Here is a 14383-nt window from a genome sequence, read left to right as displayed (position 1 = left end):
GTTGCTGAGATACTTTGGCAGGATTAGGTACTTGTTCTATTATTTAAAGATTTTGGTTCTCTTTCTGTTCTTGTGATGAACACATTTATACTTATGGCATGACTTTTACATATTGTGTTTTAAGGTGGCCAATGATGGGAAGCCCCAAATGGTAGCATTTCACATAATGTAAGTGTTATTAAAACCTATATTTAAAAGTTCTGCATCAATAAATGCATTTTACATATAATTTTTTAAACCAATACTCCAAACTGTAATGTCCTCAGATTATGTATTCCATATACTGGTCTTAATTTTAGATGTATTTGCAATGAAAGATAAAAGTGTGTGTATGTATCATGTTAACGGTGTTAATCTGAATTTAATTTTTTTTTCTGGAATATGGATGAATTAAAAAAAAAAAACATTTCCTGAGTACAGTTGCACTATTGCTCCTCTTTCATTACGTGTTCTAATATTTAGATGTTAATTTACTGAGTTGCTATAGTAATTCAAAGCTTCAAGTATTGCTATTGCTTTATAGCAGTGTTTCTCAACCAGTGGTCTAAGTACTCTTAGGGGTACTCGAAGTCTGGGAGGGGTACTCAAGAAGTCTGGGAGGTATGTCAACATGACAGAAATTTGGAGAAAAATGAATTTTTGTTTTAAATTTTACAGCACTTTATTATTTTTGTACTCTTTACACCCAAAAATTTCATCGCCTACCCAGCTACAATTAAGTTGTTTAAACAAATGTGTCGCAATTGTAAGAAAAAAAGTATGTGCCTAAAACTGTAGGTACTGGGGGTACTTAATTTTTTTTAAAGGGAGTATTTACAATGGTGTTTTTTTTTTTTTTAAAGGGTATGTTATTTAAAAAAAAAAAAAAAGGCTGAGAAACACTGCTGCAGGTTTTGCCCTTGTGGAAATCTGGGTTATTATTTAATGTGGGTATTGAAAATACCAGTATCCATAATTAAAGATTTCTGCAAGGACTAGAGTACTATATTATTTGATAATTTACCTAGATCCAGAATCTAATCCCATTGTTAAGAGTCATCTTGCTTCAAGAGTAGTTCCACTGAAATCAATAAGGTATCAAAATCTTCATCTTTACTCTAGAGTACGCCCTGAAATACCGCATAAGTTGCATAATTCTGCCTTGGCGTCAATGCCACAATCCCTGGAAAATTGTAGTGCAAAATGCTGTTGCTCATTGAACAATCTTTCCCATTCATTGCTATCTAAGGCTCCGATCCTGCAAAGATTTCTTTTTATGGACTGTGACTTCAGTGGGCTACTGGCACTGCATAAAGCCAAGCATACAAGTGAGATGTTGCACAATCAGGGTGTGAGTTCAAGATTGTTCTGATGGGAGAAAAGCTAGAAGTATCTCACAGCAAACAACTTGAAACTACCCATCACAATCACTCAGAAATGGTCTCGGTATGATGAGAACTGCCATATCTTTTTACGTGTGTGATGTAGATGATGATGATGATGATTTTCTTGGAAAGTTAATTGAAGCATTAACAAAGTCTGTTGACTGTTTTTCTTTCTTGTTCGATAAAGTTGTGAAAATCACTGAAAAGCCTGTAGGTAATAAGTCTTCCTTGAAATCAGCTCATACAGAATGTAGCCAAAAGGGAAAAGTTTTCCAGGAGAAGCAATTGGTCACGCACGATTACCTTCTGACATAAAATAGCCCATTCAAATTTTATGTTGCCATTAAATAAATGGGAACTAACAGGAAGCCTTTTTTTTTCTTTCCCTATTAATATAGAACCTTTTTGTATAATGGTTTCTGAAATGCTGGGCCAAACTCATGTTGTGTAACTCACCATTGATGTAACATGGATGTAAAATGTTACCATAGCTGAATGGTAGTATTTTACACCCTCATTGCAAGCAAAGTAATATAAGGTGCAGGGCAATGCTAAATCACGCCGACTAAACACAATCAGTTCCTGTTTAAGTTCTTTGAAGAATTGGTGGTACCAGAACTGGACCTTCCAATTTATTTTAGGCTGTATCCTAGTATGACTAATTGAACTGAGCAGTACCTTACTCCGCAAATAGTTGCACAGAAGTCAGAATACTTGTATGATACTTGTAAAGTACAGCTGGTGTGAGTGAGGCTGACAGTATGCTACAAAAATTAAACTTCACAAAGGCATATTCTGATTCTGACTCTTTTTATGATTATAATTTACAAATTAGCCTGCCATGTAATTTGTTACTGAATCAGAGACCTTTAAAATTGGGAAAATTGTGTAGGATGCTGACAGCATGGTCAATCCATGGGGTAATGAAATGCTAAGCATTCCATTTGTGTGAAATCCTAATACTCTTACAACTGTTCAGATGTTCAAGTATGGAATTGCTTTGCTGGAATTGAAGTGTCTTCAAATAACGTACCATATGCTGGAACTGAGCAGGAGAGAGGTTGGGTGAGGGGCAGAATTATTTTAAAAGTTACTGGCAGTAATGGCCCCTGAGACGTCTGGTATGACTGTTGTTGCACTGAGATGTATTTTTCAACCAACCATTTTGGGCTATTGCCCATGTTAATATTGTCCCTGGGATTTCTGCAGTCTGATAAGTTGTGTTTAAAAAACAAAAAAAACAAAACAAAAAAACTTACATCTTCATTAAGTGATCTAGGCACTTTGAGCATTCTCCATTGCGCCATGGTGCCAATATCATAGCTACAAAATGAGGTTCTCCCTCAATGAAAAGCAAATGCCATCACAGCTGTAGAGAACTGGAAATTACCAAAACAGGGAAGAACATTCATGGTAAAGTGAAAAACACTCTAATTTTTTCCCTCTTTTTGAAGCTGTTGTGCTGCTATGAAAAAATTAAGAATCTTTTTTTTTAATGGAATTTTCCATCATGCAAGTGTGAATGTTTCCAATTTAGCAAGATGGTTTTTTTTCCCACTGGCCAGATGCTATTAGAAAATGTGTGTGTGTTTTAAAGGAGAAAACCCTTAATACCCCTCTTTGAAATATTGCCTCGTTTTCCCCCCCTCACAAATTGGTGGGTTATCTAGCTAAAGAATCATTTCTTCCTACAAATGCTTGAGCTGACACAGTGCCCTGCATTCTTGCATGTAGGCCACTTTAGAGTATTTTTAAATGAAAAGACACAAAGATTTCTTCCCCTTGTTTGGGATTACTGCTTTGAATTATTCAAAGTTTAGCTAATAAAATGGTTCATATCTGCCAGTTACTTCTATTTTACTCCACTCCATGGAGTCCCTTGTGAGCCAGAGGGAGAGGCTGAACATCAAGGGGAATGAAGATGAGTTCTTAGGCCAATGGAAGAGTAACAGAGGAGGAGGAAGAGGCAGACTAAATATAGCTTTGGTGTGGATGAAATGTTGAGTGAGGCTATGGGGAGGAAATAAAACAAGGAAGCTAGCAACAATATGCAGGAGACCAGAGAGGGTTTTGTGGGGGTTCTGTAGGGTGAACAGGAGCTTGAGTGCCTCTGCCAAGGCAAGACCTTGAAGGCCTTGATAACTCAACAGGCTAAGGCCCCTTGAGAGCCTTCAGGCCCCCTGTCTCAACAGAAAGAGATTCTGTTCCTCAGGTATCAATGGACTTTTTTTTTTTTTTTTTTTTTTTTTCCCCCTGAGGAAGGAGCGCAGCATAGAGCCCTGAACTGTGGGTGAGGTGGCACTTGTGACTGGTAAGGAGGAATAGAACCTTTTACCTTTATATCTCATTTCAGTATTTATTGCCATAAGTCATATCCATCCAAGGTTATGTCTACAGAGAAGATCGACCCTCTGGAGTTCGATCTAGCATTCGTTTTATTGCGTCTAGTGTGGACAGCTCCCACCGGTGTCTAGTACTCCTCATTCTATGAGGAGTAAGAGAAGCTGACTGGAGCATGTGTTCCCATTGGCCTCCTGCAGTGTAGATGCTGAGGTGGCTCAGCTTAAGATAAGACAAAGCCAGCTATGCCTTTTGTGTAGCTGGATAGTGAACCGTAAGCCGACCTTCCTGGTCTTGTGTAGACCAGGCCGGAGTTATTTGGTGCCCTGGGTGTAATGAATCTGTTTCCTTATTGTATATGGTCCTCTTACATCAGTCTGAAAGAATCAGGAGTAAAGGCAATGAGGTCAGTGGAGTTGCATGGGTATACAACCAATATAAGCAAAAGGCAGGGCAAGCTTATTATAGGCATGTTACAACCTCCCCCAAAATGGTGCAATTGGGCACTTTCCTATGCAGTCTCTGGAGCAGATACACCAAGTACTGAGCTTCCATAGAGGCTGATCTGCCTTCTTTCCTTATGACCTGACTCCATGAGTTCAGCAAGGAGACACACAGACAATGGGAAGGTCAGAGCACCGAATGCCCTGTTGTCTTTGATACAATAGAGCTCCCATCATGTTTGATTCTAACTCTACACTTTTCAAGAGAAATAATATATAGGTAAAAATGGATGGAATGTCAGGCTACATTATCAGCTTTCCTCGTGAGGTATCTTAGGCATTTTACCATCTACAATGTTTTATTCACCTTGTCAATAATTTAGTCACAGGGTGTTTTTGCAGTCTTCCTGCTGAAATAACGTGAGTTTTGTAAAATATAAAGAATTTGACAGGCAGAAATCTTTTCAAATAAATACAGTTCTTGGCTGCTGGTCCATGCTGTTACTGTAATTACAAATATCAAAGCCAACCTTATCCTCAAGGATTTTTAGGGACAATGGGAAGATTACTTTTAAACAGATGCATGTGTGCTTAGTAGTATATTCCCTTACATAAAAGAAGTCACATCTTAGGAAAAACAGAGGCTCATCATAGTTTCTTTATAAATATTTTAATTTTTCTGAACCTGATTAATAATGCCATAAACTGTTAAGGCTTCAGTTCAGCAAAGTACATAAGCATCTGCCTAACATGATATCACCTGAGAATTCCCACGGAAGTAAATAAGACTACAGGGATCGAGCATGGCTTGAATATCTTGATACACTAACGCCCATTTGCTCGATCTTTTTAAAGCACACAGAAATCAATGGACAGAATGTCTGTGACTTCAAGGTGTGCTTGTGGGTGGTTCCTTTGATTTATTTTTGTCATAATTCAAAGAATGTAGATTGCAGACTTGTGATCCTTGACACACATGGGTTGTTGGAATATTCACATTTTACTGGTGTGCCCATGCATAAAGAAGGGTATGCCACAGAAAAAATTGGACTAGTAGGATCACGGAAATTTTGTTATAGCAGCAAGTTCTGGTCATTGAAAATCTGCAGCTTAAAGACCAAATGACAGATCTTCAACTCAAATGTGATTTCCATCTGTATTTATGGTTGTGAAAGCTGAAAATCCACAGGATGTCTAAATGCCTTCGAAAAGAAATGCCTGAGGAAAAAATATCAGGTATTCAATACAATGAAATTTATAACCGATTTATAACCTGACATTGAATTCAACAACCCTTTACCTCTATAGTTATCCAGAAAAGAAGATGGAAATATCTGGGCTATACGTTGAGAGAAAGAAGAGGGAAGTGAAACAGTGAAGGCATGTTTGCTTGTTGGGCATTCACACCAGTGTTTGGGAAATCATGTTAACAGACTACTCCCATAGTTACCAGGTGTGGGAAGGGGAAAATGTTTTACTTATTATTCATATAGATATACTGATGCCAGGATCACTTGTTCCCTAATCATTTCCCCTGCTTCATACATGGACTCAGTGTTCATAAAGGGCACTCAACAGAATACCTTCCCTATCCTAGAAACTATGGTTTGAGCTGGTGGTATTTGTTACTTTGAAGAGAGACCCCCTAGGAATTTGAACCCAGCCATTGCTGTGATTGACAACATCCATCAGAAAAGTTGCATCCACATTTAGGGGAATAGTTCCGGCATCATGTCCTCGGACTAAGTCATGAAACTTCTCTTAACAGTGATTGGAGTTGGCCAGTGACAACTTTGCGTGTCACACTGAAAACTGGCCTCTTGGATTCTCAGTGTTCAGAATAACTTTTTGCCTGCAATTATGAATTGTTGAGACTTGTGATTTAACTGATTCCTGTCCGGACATTGTCCTTCTGGAGTATAGTGCTCCTCAGTCTCATTACGGCTCATGCTACATCAAAGCCCACTTGCTCAAACTTTTTAAAGCACACAGAAATCAATGGACAGAATGTCTGTGACTGTGTGTGCTTATGGGTGGTTCCTTTGATTTATTTCTTTGATAATCGTCAACAGATTATGTTAAACAGAGTATTATTTTTCAATTCTCCCAATGGGTTCAGTTCTCAGTGCTTCAGAGGTATCTCCTGGTACAACTTACAGCATAGAATCATAGGGTTGGAAGAGTCAGGAGGTTATTGAGTCCAAACACCTCACCATATCCCAACCAAATCATCCCTGCCAGGACTTTATCAAGCTGGGACTTAAAAACCTCCAGGGATGGAGATTCTACCACCTCCCTAAAGAACCCCATCCCAGTGCTTCACCACCCTCCTAGTGAAATAGTTTTTCCTAATATCCAACTTCAACCTCCCCCATTGCAACTTGAGACCATTGCTCTTCATTCTGTCATCTGTCACCACGAGCACAGCCTCTCTCCAATCTCTTTGGAAGCCCCCTTCAGGTAGTTAAAGGCCACTATCCAATCCCCTCACTCTTCTCTTCTGTAGACTAAATAAATCCAAATCCTTCAACTTCTCCTCATAAGTCATGCACTCCAGCCCCCTAATCATTTTTGTTGTCCTCCGCTGGTCTCTCTCCTTAGAGCAGCCTCAGCATGTCTCATCCCTTCCCCTGGCATATCCTGTATTCTGGGGGAAGGTGACTAGGAATAGACAATGTAATATAGAGTCAGCTTCCCTTGTTCTATGCCAGTGGAGGGTCCCTAACACCAAGGGAAGTTTTTGCTTGCTCTTTAGTGGCAAGCCCCCTTTTCACCATCACAGTATGCAAACAGCATGCAGGGTGGCCTAAGGTCAGGGCCATTGAGTTTAAGTGAAGTAAAGATACTTCTCAACATATGGCTGACTGAATCAGACACTCAGTGGTTCAACAATAGAGCACAGAACCTGCATTTCTTCCCTTAAACAAGGGACTCTCCTCTGTCCAATTGGTATTCCAGAACTGCCTGGTGATTCCTGGTAGCCCTTTCAGGAAAGGTAAGTGACATTCTATGTACACAGGAGATGGAGTTAGAGCCATCACTCCATGGGCACGTCTATCCTTACCAGAAGATTGACACTCTGGAGGTCCAACTTCTAGTGTTCGATTTAGCAGGGCTAGTATAGACCCGTGAATTGAATGCTGAGGGCTAGTATAGACCCGTGAATTGAACGTTCTTTACTCCTTGCAGAAGGAGGAGTACTGGAAGAAAATGGGAGCAAATGCTCCCATTGGCCTCCTGCTGTGTGGATGACGCTATGGCTCAGCTTAAGGTAAATCGACTCCAGCTACGCATTTTGTGTAGCTAGTTATGTACCTTAAACCCACCTTCCTGGTCTAGTAAAGAACAGGCCCATATGAACTTGATACTGCCTGCACCTGATGGGGGAGGCAGGAAAGATGATTGGCAGAAGGTGAGTTACTATCTTCCCTTTTTATGCGGGTCTCACAGGAGAAATTATACTTGTGTGTCTTTTAATAAGATCTGCTACAGGTCAGATGAATTGTGTATATACTCATTATTCCCTTCCCTACTGAAAGGAACCCCCAACAAAACCAACCTTTCCACCACAACACAGGGTATGTCTACACTAGCCCCCTGGTTTGCTCTAGGGAGACTAATGAGGGCGACCGAAATTGCAAATGAAGCGTGGTATTTAAGTATCCCCGTGCTTCATTAGCATGTTCCCGGCCAGTCGCCCATTTTAGAAATTGGCTAGCCCGAAGTAACTGCCCCTGTCTACATGCGGCAGTGAAACGGGATTCCGAATTAAAGCCCTAAATCAAATTATCTGGTTAATCTCATTCCAGGAGGAATAACAGCTAATTCGACTTAGGGCTTTAATTTGGAAACCAGTTTCACTGCCGCGTGTAGACGTGGGCAGTTACTTTGGGCTAGTCAATTTCTAAAATGGTGACCGGATGGGAACATGCTAATGAAGCGTGGGATATTTAAATCCCGTGCTTCATTTGCAATTTCGGTCGCCCTCATTAGCGTCTCTTGATCAAACTAGGGGGCTAGTGTAGACATACCCGCAGAGACAAAGTTCTAAGGAATTTGGAAGAAGGTATTGCCTTAAAGGATTTGCCATAAAATAGTTATTTAGTTCATAAATCTTGACTGGGGGGTTGCAATAGTTCAGTAGCTAATAAAGCCATGCAATTTCTGCATTGCTCCCTGTGCTCAGGAGCACCCTTAATACTGGCTCAAATATAAATAAAAACAGATGGGGGGGGGGGGGGGGAACACATTACTACACAGGCTAAAATTACGAGTAATCTTCTTAGATACATGAGACCAGAGACATTATATTAATAACACTATATAAGCCACATGCATCATACTAATAAAAAGACTATTGCCTTTAAAATTATGTAGATGAGCCAAAGGAGCCTGAAGGAGTAACTTACTTTCATTAATGTAACCAAGTCAGCTCAAAATGTCTGGTAGCTTTATTACATTTTCATTAAAAAAAAATCTTGCCGCTGCTTATCAAAAAGATAAGGGTTACTCAGTGTCTCAGAATATGAATCAGCTGTGGGGGAGGGGGTTTGCACAAAGTCTTTTTTTTTTTTCTAATTTTGTAATAATGAAACTGCTAAATGATTAGACGTTTTGAAAGAAAATCTGCTCTTAGGAAGAAATGAAATGTCCTCTGGGAATGTAAGTTTAATTGATGTAAAGGCCCTGCATGCAAAATTTGGGTACAAGGAAGGATCTCGAGTTTGAGAGTGACCCTCCTTCAAAATTTAGGATATTCTGGGAGTCAGAACCTCAGCTTTGGTAAGTGAAAACTGGTATAGCTTCTTTAGGGCTGTGCTCAACACCTGATGATAGCTTGGCCCAGGATAGCAAAAGGAACCAGCCATAAAATTTGCACCCTACCCCTGGTTTTCATTTTAAATCCTAAGGTCAGGATTAATCAGGTTTAGATCCTGAAAGATATTTAGGCACTGAACTCCCACAGATTTCTCAATGGAAATTGGGTCCTTTAAAGTTTGCAGAATGGCGTAGGACACTCACAACAAGGGTCAGCCGTCAGGATATTTGGAATACGAATGTGAATACATCATTAAAAGTGAAAGTTCACTCGTGTACTACTGGTCCATTTTACTGATATTAAAAAGCCCCTCCTGACCTCTGTGTTCAAAAGGACTACTGCCTGCTGAGAGCAAGTTTCTGTGCCTTGTGCTTGTACTCAGGCATTGTTAATAATGCTCTTTCGTTCCAGTGTGAAAGGATGTGCTCCCCTGGGAACTTTTCCTCGCCCAGTGAAATGAAATGCTAAGCCTTCCATTTGTGAGTGAAACCCCCATCTCTGATCCTTTCCCTTTTCACCTGGCACATCTCTCTTCTGAGATGGGACACCAAGAAAAACCTACTTTGACCCAGTTGACATTCCACAGTAAGGATCCAGAGAGAAGCATATGAAATAGTACGCTCTGACCTGGCCCTTACAACTGTTCAGATGTTCGAGTATGGAATTGCTTTGCTGGAACTGAAGTGTCTTCCAATAACGTACCACATTCTGGAACTGAGCCGGAGAGAGGCTGAGGGGCAGAGGTCTTTTAAAAGTGAATGCTAGTAATGACCCCTGAGACTCCTGGTGTTGAATACTCATCCACATCACTTATTCACTTGGGCTGTGTACTCAGGCACTTCCACCTCTTTTGGGCTCAGGACTTAGCTCTCCTGTGGTTAAAGAATGTTGCAGATGATCTGTACATGAGAATTGTGTGGCCCTTTTGTAGCTGGCAGTTTGTAGCTGTGTCAAGGCCTTCAAGGAAGAGGCCAGAGAAAATTAGGGTTCTGTGGGGACCATGGATAACTTAGGAGGACCAAAAATATTATCAATAAAAGACCTTTGTCTGGGGATGGATTGTTATTCTACAGTCTATACATGGCTGGCAAGTAATATAGGCAAGGGAAGGCATGTAGTTTAGATGTACCCTAAGTGCTAGTTTTTATTGTTAGTGCACTAAAGACAACAATGTAACTGCAGCAGCATTGGCAGCATGACAGGCTAACTCCCCGAACTCCCCAGGGTCTCAGACAGTGTCATGGCTTCTTCCCCACTCTGGCATGATAAATGCAGAAGTGGGGGCCAGCAAGTGTACTCTAAAGCCTTATCTACCAGGCTTTGGTATAAAACTTCCCCCAAAATCTTAAAAACTTAGATCTTGGGCATAAAACTTCCGCTGCCACCACCCAAATATTGATAAAGAAATCAGGGGAAAGATCATTTGGGAAATCTCACCCCTATTATAAAAATCAGGGCACACAATTAACCAATGCCAGGTTAATAACAAGAAAAGAGAAGACTTTTATTATTACAACAATATTCCTGTTGCAAGCATAATGACTAGATAGGAAGGTAACAAAATATACTCATGGAGAAACTCCATGGGCCTAGAACTTAGTTAAAAAGAAAAGCCAAAACATCTTTTAAACAGTGCCAGACATCAGATCCCATGCCCAACCCTTAAAACAATAAAGCCTAACGAAACTACCTAAACTTTACCCTACTTACAGAAAATGAAGAATGGTGTCCTGGAAGGAGAGAGAGAGAGACAGGCTTGTCCCTCTCTGTAGCTGCAGAGAACACACCCAGAGAGACAAAAGGGAGAAAGGAAAAAAAACAAATTCCTTTCTCCCAGTTTGAAAGTCCCACCTACATTCCTATTGGTCACTCCTCCTGGCTAGGTGTAGTTAATCCCTTAATCTCCAGACTGCTGGCTAACCTTCATAATCATGACAGACAGGAAGCTACTTAGGCACCTGGACTAAGCCCCTGCCTGTACCAATGCATCTATGCTGCTAATGTTAGAGAATCAACTCATGTATGTCTGCCCAAACTGACACCGCCAGTGCGGTAGAAAAGACAATTTGGTTCATTCTGTTTTCTCCCAGGGTGAGTAAGTTGGACCAAGAATTTTGGTGGGGAGGATTACTCTGCTCTCCTGCTTTATAACGGGTTCAAATATTGGACAACCTCTTGTAAGGACCCACTAAATCTAACGTCGAGGGTGCTCCCAGTTGGTGCTGATACTCTTTGATTAGTGAGGAGTAAGGGAAGCCAAAAGGAGTGTTTGCTGTCATTGACCTCCCACTGTGGAGATCTCACCAAGCTCAGCTTAAGGTATGTTGACTCCAGCTACATTATTTACATAGCTGGAGTTGTGTACCTTAGCCTGACCTTCTGGGGCTAGTACAGGCCTAGCATTGGACTGAGGCATCAGGGATACAGAAACAAGGCATCATCTAATTCCTACCCATTTCTACAAGAGAGGATTGAGCTAACCAGCAGTGGCTGCTTTTCCCTCAACCTACATAGATTTTGGCCTATGCAAGAACATAAGCGGGACTTTTAAGCCACAGCAGTGCTTAATACCAAAAACTTGGCCATGGCATGAGTGTTGGGAGAGAAGTTTCCCAATGCACTTTCTAAACCATCTCTGCAAGGAGAGTAACTAACAGCATTAGGAGCATGACTCCCAGTACTATAGTCAGTTCACATTGGTGCTTTACATGGTAACTTGCTGCACTTGGAGGTGTGTTTTTTCACACCCCTGATCCAGAAAGTTACAACTCTGTAAAGTGCCAGTGGGTTAAGAAACTGATCAACCACATGCAATACAATTATAATTATTTCTATTATCATAGAACTCCAATTATGGACCCATCATCATAGGCACTATATGAACAGAACCAAAGGACAATCACTCTTCTGGACAGCTGACATTCTTCAGTGAATGGAAATAGGCTTTCGGGTCTGAAATACCTTGGTGCTTTTAAGGGTGGCTAGAAAAAAGCAGCTCAGACTATCCTGCTACTGGGATAAGTTTTGACAAAATGGAAGTTAGTTTGAAAGTTAATTATTTGCTACTTCAAACACAACGGAGTTTTCACTGGAATGCTCCTGATAATCCTATCAGTAGTGCTGAAGGAGCCCAGGCACAAATTAGCTGCCAATTAATTAAACGCAACTCCCAGTATAGCAAGATACTCTTAAAAAATTCACTGCCTTTTTTTTTCCCCCTCTTAAGATCAGTTGTTAAAAATCAATAAGAAGCAATTCATTGGTGGTTAATACAAAACATGGATCGCTGAATATTTCTTATCCGGTAAAATTCACCCTTAATGAATTAACTGTGAAGACTTGCTAATGATGTGATAAATTATAGTTTCACACTAGAACTAAACTGAAGGTACAATTTTTGCACATGAATTCTTCATATTTTTATTTAAACATTGTAAAAAATCACACACTAAAATAAAGCTTCTGACATTTTTTATGGGATTTTTAGTAGTGTTCTCCAACATTAGTGCTTGTCCAGGGAATGTGAAAAGCAATAACATTCATTTGCTTTTCTATTTCTTTGCTAATATTAGAAAGCCCTATTTTCAAAAGTGACCTGGGTACTTCACAACAGATTTTTTTCAAAGGCATTTAGATTCCTAAAAATATAATCAGCAGGAAGTAGCCACCTCACTTGCTTAAGCACTTTTGACATTTTCTCTAGGGGCCATTAGGGCTTAAATGTCTATTTGCTATACTGTATATGTAGCCTTCAAAACTAGGGTACAGCACAATCCTATAAAAATGAGCGGAAGTAGTTTGAAGCTTTCCTATCATACCCATCGTTGTAATACCAAAGAACTACACAAGTAGATGAGAACCATGGAGTGAAATTCAAAATGGACTTGACAGAGTCTCATGCTATTCCACCAACCCAGCTTCTAAAAAGCTTTGTTTGGCACATATAAAAACAGTCATTGTGGAAAAGCTTTATGGAAAAGGAACATCTTGCAGCAGAAAAGGATTAATAACATGTTGGGCTGACCTAGCCTAAGAAGTGTACAGCACTTAAGAATCCTGTGAGGTCTGAAGTAATCTATTCCTTTGCTAGCTACAAATAGGTTTAGCACAGAACTGCCCGAGAAGAGAGGGGTCAGGGACTAGATATGACTTTGCTTTTTGAATCTGAGGCTATGTCTACACTGCAAAGAAAAGTCGGAAAAAGAAATGTGAACCGCAATTTGCGTATCTTTTTCTGCTTTTCTTCTGAAAGGGGCTTTTCCAACATTTGGCCCATCTACACAGGGCCAAATGTCAGGGGAAAACCCCTTTTTCGGAACATCCCTTCTTCCTCATACAATGAGGTTTACAGGGATGCCAAAAAAACCACATCTGCTTTTCTGACATTTATTTTGGAAAAGCAGATGCATTCTTTGGATGTGGAATTGCTTTTCCAGGAGACCTTTGGTGTCCTGGGAAAGCTATGCAATCTAGACATACCTTGAGATACCAAGTAAGAGATTACTAGTGATCTCTTTTCAGGGTCAGTCTCTCCTTTGGACTCCATGCACCCCTTTATAATAACCCTACACATGACTTTGCATATAGGAGCACATAGGAGGCAAATACTATTTTGTTCAAGGTACAATAACCACCTTGAAAAAATGATATATTGCACGTGTAAGAAACATATCCCTATGAAGAATGAGGGTCCAGAATGAGCAGGTCTACCACTCCAGTTAAAAATTCGTCTTGCTGGCCGATAAAACTATTGCCATTTCACTGATGAGCTCTTTCACTATTCCAAATGGTCACTTTGTTAACCGTGATTTGATGGTGCTCCCTCTAGTGATGGGAGCACCATCAAATCACAGTTAACAAAGTGACCATTTGGAATAGTGCAACTAGCAAGGCTAGCCAAGAAATAGCATTTCAAATAAGACTAATACTTTGTTGCTTTTCAGGTTTGCTTTTTTGTTAAATCCCCTTTTGATTCCAGCTAAGGATTGCCGTCTTTGCCCTTGGCTTATAGAAAGTGATGGGAAAGGAAAGGGGTACACCGAATTGTCTCCTGTCTGTGGTGTGCTTATGCAACAGTATGTGATTGTTTCCTTGCGCACAAACAGATGGGGGTGGTGCATCAGTTGTCTTTTGTCTACTTAGCTTGTAAGCTCTTTTTGTCCTAGGTTTCCAAAGTACCTAACACAGTGGTCCCCAACACGGTGCCCAGAGGGGCATTCGTGCGTGCCCGCCAAGTGCTCGGGGGTGGCCTGGCCCTGGGCACGTGGCGCACACATGGTGCCGGAGCCGGCCCCGGGCACATGGCGCACGGTGAGCACCGGCCCCGGAAGCGCCGCGAATTGGCCGCCCACACTCTGGGAACGTGGCGCTTGGAGGCGGCGCCGGCCCCAGGTGCGCGGCACTTGGGGGGAGCTCCG

The sequence above is a fragment of the Pelodiscus sinensis genome, chromosome 13 (genome assembly GCF_052426305.1).
Source record: "Pelodiscus sinensis isolate ZL-2025 chromosome 13, ASM5242630v1, whole genome shotgun sequence".
NCBI lineage: Eukaryota > Metazoa > Chordata > Testudines > Trionychidae > Pelodiscus > Pelodiscus sinensis.
Note: the sequence above shows the minus strand (reverse complement) of the source record.